The sequence below is a fragment of the Hipposideros armiger genome, unplaced genomic scaffold (assembly GCF_001890085.2).
Source record: "Hipposideros armiger isolate ML-2016 unplaced genomic scaffold, ASM189008v1 scaffold_77, whole genome shotgun sequence".
NCBI classification, from domain to species: Eukaryota; Metazoa; Chordata; class Mammalia; order Chiroptera; family Hipposideridae; genus Hipposideros; species Hipposideros armiger.
This window is the reverse complement of record NW_017731427.1, coordinates 2,423,296-2,433,467: the sequence shown is the minus strand read 5'-3', so window position 1 is coordinate 2,433,467 and position 10,172 is coordinate 2,423,296.

Genomic DNA, 10,172 nt, shown 5'->3' with positions numbered 1-10,172 from the left:
CACACACACACACACACACACACACACACTGCACATTATCATCTTATTCACTAATTGTAAATATGGTTTACTCCCCAATAGCATTTTAAGCTCCTCGTGGGTACAGAGTCTTACACTACTATTTTTGATTGATCTTACATATTTGAAATAGCTCCTTTCCCCTATTCTTTGACTTAATAATAGCATTCTTTGATGTATAAATTGGGCTGCTACGTATCTGAAAATGATATTCTTTCAGCTTTGGCAGTTATGATAGTTTATTTTGTAATCCATCAAGTAATTTTGAATATCTCGTTGTGTGCTATAACCTTGCATACAAGAGGAAAAATAGAAAACAGTGTACCAAACAAGCTAGCAGAGGGAGTCCTCCGAGAGTCTGGTACCCTCTCCAGTTATCCCGGAATCACCCATGGCCACGGCCCTTTCTACTCACTCCTGCCACTGGGGCCAGTAGAAGGAGGAAGTAAGGGATTCCTGCTTCCCACAGTGGAGTCTCGTGGGGGAAAGAGACATTCTCGGTAGCCCAAGTTGGACGTCAAATTGAGAAATACAAATATTTCATAAGGTGTTTGGTGTGCTTTCAGGACTAGAGTCAAGGTCATGGGGTGACCTGCGGAGCAGGCCAGGAGGAGCCAGGAGACTGACCGATGAGAGAAAACAGAGGCCAAGGGTCTCCAGGTTCAGAGCAAGACACTCAGGAGCCACAAAGAAGGGCAGGTGAAAGGTGGGGCTTCCTCAGCCTCAGTTGTCTAAGTCAGGCTATCAGATCAAACCGGAGAAAAGGCAGGACTGATATCTGAGAAGCGTGTCCCAAGTCCACCTTTAGGGACCATAGGCAGGGTCGGAGGGTCAGGGCAGCAGCAGCTGTCAGGGCCGCAGGTGAGGCCGGCAGACAGGCATGATGCAAGCAGCACTGAGCCGAGAGCCACAGTGTCCTGTTATATGGCAATATCCCGTCACCAGCTGAGGCTTAGTTCAATGAAGCTAATTGGGCTGCAGATCCTACATGACTTAAGGTCCTTCCACCTCTGTAATTCTATGATTCAATAAAAAAAATAATAATAAGCCATCAGTTTGTGAATTTATCCAATGCTAGTGGGACAGTTACAATCAGTGTTCAAGCAAGCAAGGAATCAGGCAGGGGAAGAAGCAGACAAGAGCTGGGACCTTCCTTGAGACTGGACCAGGTGCTGCAGCACGAGTGGGTGCTGACTTTTGATCCCGCTGTCCATCACTTTCCTTATAAGGAATGGAAGGGACCTGCAGGTGAGGGCCAGGGTTATGCAGGCCCAGGTCCGTGCAGCAAGACTTGATCCCTGGAGAGCCCCTGGCACTTGGAACACCGCATCTCACCTTTCCCTGGCTTCTGAGAAGGGCCCGGTGGGTGGCATCCTCTTTGTATAGGATATAGACACTTTCAGAAACCAGCGTCTGAGTTGTAAGTTCACCCAGTTCTCAGTTAGAGCAGAGTAAGCAAACCCTCTTAGAGTTCTCAGCCATGATGGAGGGCACTTAGCTGGAGGACAGGATGGAAGACCCACCTGGCAGGAGCCACTGAAAGATGGTGGACATCTTGAGACAACTCTTGCATTGGAGGCTGGGTTATCAGGATTCCAGTGGCTAACTATGGCAGCGTGAACCCGAATCTAAAGTTTATTTCTTTGTTCTTCGTGGAAATGCACAGGCTTCGTACATCATGGCCCTGTGAGAAGATGGGGGTGTGCCATGTGGGGATTTCCAGTATCTGTATAACACTATTCTGCCTTCTCCAATTACTGCATCAGGTTAGCACGTGTGCCAATCCATTGGTCACTTGGTGTGATCCAGTTTAAAACTCCTTTAAGTAGAGAGATGCAGACAATGAAAACGTTCACAAAAACTGGGTGACAGTGGATCACGGCATGCGTGCATATGTAAACTCTGAGCTGATCAGAAGAAGAACCGGCCATCAGAAAGCTCTTCAAAATATAACTCAAAATCTCATTTCTGGATTTCCATTGACTTGCTGTGCCTGTTGGATAGAGTGGTGTGAACTGAGGGGAAAGCCAACGCGACGTGCAAGTGTATATCAGGAGAGGTGAAACGTGGGGGGCACGTCAGAGAGGCATCTGCCCGCGGAGGCTGGCCAGTGTGGATGACTTCAACGACCACCACTAAGGTTGCTCACTATCATTGCTTTATTAGGAGTAAGGCTCAAAGGGCATAGCCCTGGGAGGGAGGAAGGGTACGTTCCGATCGCCAAACTGGCTGCCTGTCAGCTGGCTGCTGCCCGAGACTGGGGAGGCAGGTGCTGGATTCCCGCTACAGTGAATGCGACTTAGAACTAGTCCAATAGATGGTGGAGATGAAAACAGACGGCACGAGGGAAGCCTCCTGAAATGGGGCATGGAGATCACCAGTGATGAGGTCTGTTTGAGGAAACGCCAGTGAGGAATTATAAAATCTCAATGCTTCGAACGTGTAACTCCACAGTGGGAACACACATTCTTCATGATTTTGACACAATCCTGGTTTAGCTATGTGAGTGTGCTTGCACTTTGATGATGGAGAAAACTCGAAACAGTATCACATCCATGGACACTTTTAATTATGAAGTACTGATGGTTTGCCCAAGCACTGTGATACCCAAAACCACGTAACCTGAACTTCACATCACACACACCCATTGAGTGTAGCCTTCTGCTCATCTTACCACGTGCATATAAGACATCAAAATTTACATAACCCGCATTCCCCTGGCGCCACTTGAAAAAAGAAATAAAGTTTATGAATAACGACAGTGTATGAGACCCAGTGTCACATGCTATATGCGACGTGAAGATGAAAACACACAGTCCTGGCTACCATGCAGGTCACAGCCAATGAAAGGGCCCACCATACACGGATTTTATTACAGGAGAGGATCGAAACAGCGCTACAGGAAGGTGCCCAGATCAGCCCTAGGGACAGGAAACCAGCTCACGGGTCCATGACCTTGAAGACAGGCAGGTTTCTGATGGGTGACTCGAGGCAAGGTCAAGTCATGGTCATCATGCATCCGTGTGGTGCGAGGGTGGCAACGCTGTGGAAATGAGATGTCCTGCTGGTTTCCTGCCATGGGCATGACTTAGTTTCTTTGAGGATGCTTTCCCACGAAAAAGCAAAGTCTTGTCTTTTTTTTTTTTCAAATTCAGAATAATCCTGCTTCATTCTTGTTCAGTAGCATATGCGGCACCGAGCATAATATACACATAGGGAAGAGTTTCCTTGATTAATAAGTATGCATTTCTAAACTTACCCATGCCATTTGGCATGGAGCTGTTGATAGATTTTGCAATCCTATTCCTCTTCCAATAGTACTGCTAAAATCACTGTAAAATAGACCTTTCTAGAGATATTGTTTGCTAGAAATGCACAAAATCAGGAAGGTCAAAACCTCAAGGAATAAATATAAGTTATAGAAATTAACATACAGTTGATCCAGCTCAGTAAGGAAAAACATTTATACTGTGAACTATGAAAAGATTTGTTTTTAACCGATGCTAATCTTTCATTTCTAATTCAAGAAAACAGGAATAGGGTGGTACATAGAATTCATGCATTATCTTCAAAGTAGAGTGTGTCACATTCAACCATGTCAGCCGACTGCATTAAGAGACTCACTCTATGGTTTGGAGTTGTGTGTGCAGCACCTGTGGCTGCAAGTTCCCTGAGGATTCGGACCAGAGGAAACTTAAGGTGCTTTTTTTGGCCATTACTCAATGTATCTAAAAACGAATGGATATTAATACTGAGCTGTTAAGAAGAGAAGAAATGCAGCATGGAAAGCTTTCAGAATCTAATGCTAATATATTCAATTTGGGGATGAGTGTTTCCATATCATGCTGTGTCTGGCATCCCTCACATTACAATAAAGTTATTTATTGTCTGTCTTCTCTTCTGAACTTCAAGCTAACAGCAACAGCAAATGTCTTGCAACTTTATCGCAGTGCCTCACACATACTATGCCTCTGCCATGATACTGAATTCCTGACTCTGTTAGGACTCATGGCACAAGGCATGGGACACTCTGTGTGGCTACGGTGACACCACAGTTCCTGATTCAACACTGGTGACACCACCACCAGCCCTCGGGACTTGCCGTAGAATCTAAGGCTGGAACACACTGCCAAAGGAGACAGTCTTTCCAGAATGGCACACACTTTGGATAATTTCACACGGGAACAGGAATGAGGGGAAGTGAAGGCAAGAAAGCCAGGGAATCAAGGCTTTTTTGCATTTTATTTCTAGAGTTCCTTGGTTGTCAGTAAGTCTCTCAGAATCAAAGTGGGAGAAACCAATTAAAACATTCTCATTTATGATTAAATTTCTCCTGTTTTAACACAAAGCTGATCACCAAAGGTCACTCTTTCAGCATTTCATCAGTGCTTTTCTTTTTTATCCTTCTGCACCGACTTTATTTTATCATTTTCAATTCCTCTTTAAGTAATTCAGCCCACTCAATTATTCTTTAACAAATTTTTATCCATGACCTCTCTCAAGTGGGGTATGTGGGTTGCCTGCTATTAGCTTAATGTCGTACAATTAATATCTTCTCGGTATTCCTTCTTTATCCAACAAGTAGTACTGGTAAGGGCCAACCTATCTTTTAAAGGTAAACCTTGTCCAGTTAAACACAAGAATGAAATCACTATAGATCTATTATTTCTCGGAACAGAATTTTTCCATTTGCATAAAATATTCTTCCTTTGACAAGTTGCCAGGAAGAAACACCTCATGCCCATTCTTCACGATGCTCTTTCTGTGGCATTAAGGAGAGGAGAAATTACCGTGGTGGCCTTCAAACGATTATTCTGTCCCCTTGCCCCTCCTGCCCCCACCCCTGATTTACAGTATTGTGCCTCTTTGAGAGCTCTGTCACTGAAATGCCCACATAATGGACAAAGGGGAGCCTCTTACATAATGAAATTTCACACGAAGGAAACGGGTTCACAGGTTGGAATATTAGGGTCAAACACAGAAAGTAGAACCCTTAGGTTGGTGGAGAAATAATGGCTGGAGTCAAAATTTAAATAAAACTTAAACCTGAACAAGTCAGAGGATCTATAAGCCTCAGGGACAAGTGGTTGGGCAGACCAAGAACAGACTTAAATACCAAGGGGGGAAAAAACAAGCGCTACTCTTAGTGAGTGCTAAAATATTAGAAATACCAGGCTGATGGAAGAACAAATGTCTTTGTTTAAAACATAAATGCGCAAGATCATGCTTCGAATATAAGAGTTCTGGTCCATTTAGGAATGAGGAGTTCTCAATAAGCAAATGCGATGGCTGATTTTATGTGTTGATTTGATTGGGCCACAGAGAGCCACGACTTTGGTCAAACATGATTCTGCATGTGTCCATGACGATGTCTGTGGCTGAGATTAACGTCTGAATCATAGGCTGCCTCAAGCAGACTGTCCTCTAGAATGTGCATGGGTCTCACCCAATTAGTCGAAGGCCTGGAGAGAACAAAAGGCTGAGCCTCCCCCAAGCACAGGAAAGCGTCCCCTGCCTGGCTACATTCACACCAAGACATCGGCTTCTTCCTGCCTTTGGATTCAAATTGAAACGCGGGCTCTCCTGGGTCTTGGGCCTTCAGACTGGAACTAAACTCTCAGTTCCCCAGGGTCTCCAGCTTGCCACCAGCAAATCCTATGACTCTTCACCCTCCTTTTCACATGGGTCATTTCCTTATAATTAATTTCTTTTTAGATAGATAGATATGTATATATGTATATCTACTTTCTACATCTCTGTATAGGTTATATAGAGATGGGGATATAGAAGTATAGATGATATAGATGTAGATATATAGCTACACAGATACAGATATGTAAATAAAGATACAAGTATAGGCATAGGTATAGATTCACACACTTTTACATATATCTGTACATCTTATTGGCTCTGTTTCTCTGGCGATCCCTGACTATTACAGCAGGTTTTGGGGAGAAAGCTCAGACCACTCTCCCACCTAAGTAGGGAAGACCCACCCTGCACATCTGGGTGTGCATGGTCATGCGAGGGGGGACCAGCATCAGGTCCATCCAGGACACCCCATTGTTTGACCAGGGTGCTGTCTGGCTGCCCTGCATACGACACTCCCAAGGCTGAGATTCCCTTTCCATGTTCTGTGTCTCTGGCTTGGTGCTTCCAGTTGCCATTTAAAGACCTGGGTTTGGCCCCTTGGATTCTGAAGGGGCTGAACGGAGCTGGAAGAGAACACAGCACCCATACCTAGAATGCCTCCTGCCTCTTGCAGGCGTGTGCCCTCATCCTAACCCAGACGCTTTCATGTTTGAGATTAAAATATTGGATACACTTGTGCCATTGGTTTCCTAAAATAAAGTTGTCATTTTCAATTACTCCGTTGGAGTGACAGCTTTAAAAAGCTAAAAGGGGAATGATAAGCCCTGATTGGCTGGCTTCTTTGGGTCTTCATTTGTGGGACAGGCAGTCCTCAGTTTGCAAACGGGCGAGGGTCCGTGAGCATGTCGGCTAGCTGACCTCGAAATCCCAGCGTGTGTGTGCTCCATCAGCTGTAGAGACAAGACAAGTCAGACAAGCTCTCTAAGCCACAGACTCTTCATCAGTAAGACGGGTATCACTTTCCTGGAGCTGCCCTAAGAAAGGACCCAAACACGGTGCCTGAACGAACAGAAATCCATCCCTCCCTTGTGTAGGGCGGGAGTCCAAGATCAAGCTGTTGGCAGGGTTGGCTCCTTCTGGAGGTTCTGAGGGTGAATCTGCTCCAGGCCCCCCTACAATCCTTGGGGTTCCTTGGATTGTAGCTGCATGACTCCAATATCTACCTCCAACATCACGTGGTTATCTCCCCACCATGTCTGTACATTTGTGACTCGTTCTCTCTTTTTATAAGGACATCAGTCATATTGGTTTAGGGACCACCCGTATTCCCTATTACCTCAAATTAACTAATTACATCTGCAAAGACCTCATTTCCAAATAAGGTCACATTATAGGGTTGCAGGGTGAAAACTTCCGCTTGTTTTTAAGAGGCCCAATTCAACCCAAAACAGGTACAATAACAGCACCTTCTCTGTGGAGGTGGGAGTATTGAATGCTGAGCAGTGACACTCATAGGTGGCAGATATTCTTTCGAGAAAGAGCAGGGCATTCTCTGACCCTAAACTCCTCATGTCGTAGTCCATTACCGGCTGTGGAACAGCCGTCCACACCACGATTTCTGGTTTCTAAATCAGGCTGCCGCACAACGCCCTTCCGTCCATCTGATGTGAGAAGGCCCCTCCAAAGGGCAGCTCCCCCGTGGCCTCCGAGGACCTGGAGTGTGCAGAGCAAGACTAAGTGTTATCTCCCTCTGTGTGCATTATGGGAAACACCACCTACATCCGCTCACCTGCATCCCGCAGGTCATTGCTTTGCGTCCCCTGAACCAACTTGTCAGGAAGGCGCTCTAGCGATCTTTATTCTGTAGTGATGGTCATCAGATGTCCATCACTCCATTTGGGTCACCTTATTAGACAGGCCTCTAGTGACACATGCCCTCCCCTTGCCCACGACCCTCTCTGCCTACCCTGCTTTCCACTTTCCTGACTGCTTCCTACCACTTGCCATGCTGTGTATTTGATTCTGTTTGTGGTTTTTCTCCCACAAGAGAACATAAACCCTACGAGACCAGGGCTTTTCATCTGTTTGGCTCACTGTCACATCCTTAGCACCTAGCACAGGATGAATAAATAAATGAACAAATAAATGAAAGAAAGGATAAGCTGGGAAATCGGTTACGCGAATCGCCTGGTGCACGGCAGATCTAGGATGCAAATTCAGGTTTTCATGACAGCAGAGCCCATGCTCCATGTCATTCTGTCATAGGCCAGCCATCACTCAAGTCCACCCCTCTCAAGGCTCTGGAGCATGGGGACAGGGAAGAGCTGCTCCCGGAAAGGACAAGGCCTCAGGACCCTCTCTTCTCTTTACTCAGCTGTGCCCCCAAAACACTTCTGTGGATAAACCCACTGCTTTTCTAGGGGAAAACTAAAACAGCCTCTTGTCTGTGACAGCAAATGTTGTTTGCCCAGTGCTTTGTGAACTATCAGAAAACATACGTACAACCTAACGTCAGAGCTGGGAACGACCTGGGAGGTTATTTTCGTCCAGGGTCCTCCTAGCTGATACGACATGTGGTCTTTCCCCCCAGCTGGCTGGGACACACCTGCCTCGTGGATGCACACTTTATATTCCTTTTACTCAGATTCCTAAGGCTTTTTTTGTCTTCTGAGGAGACTGCTCTGCATTAGAGAGCCCGGCATTTCTCTGGGTTTCCCGTATCAGTTATTAAAGTAAAACATTAGACGATTTCTTAGTTATTTGCTGTCCAGAAAAACATTGCATGGGGCTTCATTTCCTTTTTTTTTATTTTTCAGGTTCAGAAAATATGGAACTTTATTACTTTGTTTTGCTGACCAGCGTTTCACCATGCAGGTATGATATTAGGACCAATTTTACCTAAACATCTGTCTTTGCCAGAGAAAGAGGCCTCTCTCACGAAGCGTGATGGGCAGGCAGTCTCAGGCAGAGGTTCCGGCCTCCATGCTGGGTGAGGGACACACTTAAGGTTGTTTAGAAGGTTCTAGAAATTGCTCAGAAGTGCCTCCTGAGAAGAGCAGGATCTGAGTCGCTCAGAAACGCAGCATGTGCAGGGAGCATTTGGGGTGACCTCACCCCTCAAGAGCAGAGGGAGGTGGACACGGCCCACATTTGACAGCCCTGCTCTCGCTGTGTCCTGGTGAGGGACCCTTATGTGCAGGCAGGAAGGGAACGCAGAGCCCCCAGGGGGGCCTTTGGGGGCCCTGCATTTTATCCCACAAAACCCGCTCTGATGCCTAAGGAGTGACAGTGAGAAAAGCAGCCCCCGGAGCCTTGCCCTCTGGAGACACATCCCTGCTTCCCCGCCCAGGGCTTGGCCCCTGGCGGCCGTCAGTGGGGGCACCGGCGCATGTGGGTGCTGTCTGGGGCTGTCCACAGAAGCCTGGGCAGGCCAGGTAGGCCATACGGCGGTGCCAGTTCATTGTTAGAAACGTCGAGAATCGGCACTGAACCTCAGGAGCTCACCAGCCCTGCCACCGCCAGCACGAGAGATTCCAACAGACGGGAAGGTGGGGCAGTCCCTTTTAGAAACCTGGCCGGCTTGGCTGTAAGTGCTTGGCAGGCTGAGCATCCCAGGGGCCGGCCCCGGGCCAGCCCGCATCCATCCACACCCCCTCGGCCGGGCCGCACCTCTGAGCAGCCAGCAGCTTCGGAGCAGCCTGGCTGCCCCCAGTGAGTGCCGGCCCCACGCTGCAGCCTGGGCAGGCACAAAGAATTAAATTACCTGCTAACCACCCCAAATGCTCCTGTGAGAGCTGGGTCCCCTCCTTCATTTCCACAGGGCAAAAGGGGGCGGAGGTGACGCAAAGGGCGGGAGAAGGAAACAAGGGGAGAGAAGGCTCCGAGGGCGGACGGGCTTGGCTGGCCTGGCCTGGTTTTCCCAGCAGCCAGTGCAGCCCTGGCGGGAGCTCTTCCAGGGAGGCGGGCAGAGTAAACCTGTCTGAGTTACTATGGCAACCAGTTTCCCTAGTTACCTGAGGGGACAAGTCCTCAGAGAGAGGAGCCAGGAGCAGCTGGAGGAACGTGTGAGAGCCAGGATTGGGCCCAGGGGAGCCAAGGCTGTGAGCACAGCCCCTGAGGACAGCCCCTCCCTACAAAGCCCCTGGGTTTGGGGAGTCAGAGGCTCAGGGTAATTGGGGAGCAGGACCTCAGACCTCCAGCTCATACCGGCGGGATGGCCTCTGTCTCTGGGCTCCCGCGCCTGCACACAGGTGCACCTGCCATGGGGGTTGCTTCCAGGTGAAGGGGACCCACCCGCAGCAGCTGTGCCTGGGGACCAGCTCCTACTTTGTGAGGCAGGTTTTCAGGGACCCAGGAGGCTCTTACAAAAGCCTTTCCTTAAATGCAAGTGAAGGACCAGAAACCCCAGGACTGAGGCCACAGTAAAGGCGATCGAAAGGGACATAGCATCCCAGAGAACCCTCTCCCCGAGAGGCAGCTTCAAATCTGGGGTGCCCAGGGGCGAGGGGGGCCTCACGGGTACTTCCGTGAGCCTTCAGGTCCTCTGCCTCTGCTTCCTCCTC